Source organism: Haliotis asinina, chromosome 5 (assembly GCF_037392515.1).
Source record: "Haliotis asinina isolate JCU_RB_2024 chromosome 5, JCU_Hal_asi_v2, whole genome shotgun sequence".
Classification (NCBI taxonomy): Eukaryota; Metazoa; Mollusca; class Gastropoda; order Lepetellida; family Haliotidae; genus Haliotis; species Haliotis asinina.
The window spans coordinates 27,583,080-27,585,157 of NC_090284.1; positions in this window are offsets into that span (position 1 = coordinate 27,583,080).

Consider the following 2,078-nt stretch of genomic DNA (forward strand, 5'->3'; position numbering starts at 1 on the left):
TTTTTTTGGCTCACCGGAAATGTTCAGCTTAATTAATATGTTGCTGGTTTTATATGTTTTCATAGATTCAAAACCACAAGTGCGGGGCCAAAGATAAATGTTTCACGAGATTAACGTTTGCTTAAAGTATCAGACTTGCTAATATTAACCGCTTTTTGAAAAATTCAAACGTCTATTTTTCTCACACCGTTAAGCTTCACCTTTATGTTTATCCAAAAAATTACGTATAAGTGCTAATATTCACACAAAAATGTACTACAGTAACTATTTGCATTTTAAAGTTCATCCCAATTCCTAATGCATTCAAGATCCGTGTGACCTTTCCAACCCTGTCCTTAAGCCTATAGCAAAATGTGTGTTGATCGTTTCCGAACACATGACTGACATTAGTCTTTCAGCTTTTTAGCATCAAACTGTATCCATCTACCAAAATACATAAAATGTTGAATAATAACGACAAATGGGTTGGCATTGGTGAGTGAGTCTAGTGAAGTAGCACGTCCTTCAGACATTATCTTACTCAGTACCCAGACACATCTTTTCTCAGAATCCAGGCACAGCATTACTCAGAACCCAGACACAATTTTACTCAGGATCCAGATACAACATTACTCAGAATCCAGGCACAACATTAGTCAAAAGTCCAGACACGACAGAATACTTTTCGCAACACTAACAGCTTTAGTGACGGCATTATTAAGTTATCTCATGCACTTTGTAATGATTTACCTATGACTTTTTTACGGTTATATCTCGTAGCTTCAAAAGGCTTTCATTTGAAAACAAGTGGTTACAACTAGAATGCTTGAAATCGGGATTGCCCAAGACAGTATTGGCAGGCGTTGCGGTGTTCATTGTAACAGCATACGGTCACTCTGCAGTCAGTTCCAACATACAGGTAACTGGGACCGACCAAGTAACGTGACGTCTGCAAGATAATCATATCCGTCTGGTTCGCCTGCGACATCGGCATCACACTGCAATTTTGACAGCCCATAGCATTCCCGGCTTACTTCCGATTAGTGCAGGGACTAGGACTCATCGATTGCGAGAACAACATCCAACCACGACACCCATCTGTATGTCCAGTCTTCTTACTAACGTCATGAAACTGCTCGTGGTCAAGACAACATCTGAGGTTCAGATTACAGTAGTAGAGGACAGTCCTCTTCTCACATGGATCACTTTTCACAAGCAATGAACCAGCAAACATCAGTAATAACTTAACTCAAGCTTACCCCTTCCATCTTGTGTCAAGGTTTAATACCCGATACTGGCTTGTGAACATACACCTGACCCTAGCCAATTTCAGAGTGAGATGTGTGTTGATACTGTCACCTGAGCTTATGGATATCCATGTTTTTAACTGCAGTAAAAGCGTCCTTATTTACGATTACAAGTATCTTTTTACATGACATATGTATATTGTGAGCAACGATTTTAGCACTTTTGTCTGTCATCCACTGAATTCAGACACCTTGAGCCATCAGCAACATCTGATCATGGATTTCATCAAGCGACAAACGGTTATGTCTCACCTCAGTTTAAATTATCCCCAAAGATTTAAGTATCATACAAACAGATGAATGTATGTTCCAGACAATGTTAAACGTCAGTGTATCGTCCATATTTGGAACAAAATATTCCAGTGAATAAATAAGAGCGTCGTTACATTCGTCAAATTGTACTCTTCACAAGTTAGCAGTCTCATATATGCATGCACTCTGATTACAGTCGTGACACAGACAAATGGTGACACATGTTTGTTTCTGTGCACCTTAAACTCCTAAACACATGCGACGGTTTCCAATCTCTCCAGGCACTTGTGCTACATATGTTGAGGTAATTCCTAATTTTGTCACGTCACAAGGAAGGTCAATTAATCTCTGTGGACCATTATTTTGTCAGTGTTATTGATTCTGCTAATCAGATAGTCGTGATTTACTGTCACTGTTTGTGTATGAACCCGCGATGTGTCTACAGGCTGATCGCATAACCTTGAAGAAGTCAGCGTGCAATGGCCAACGCCTCCAACGTTTCAGTCTGTGAAGCAGCTACCAGCAAAGCAAAAGTATTGA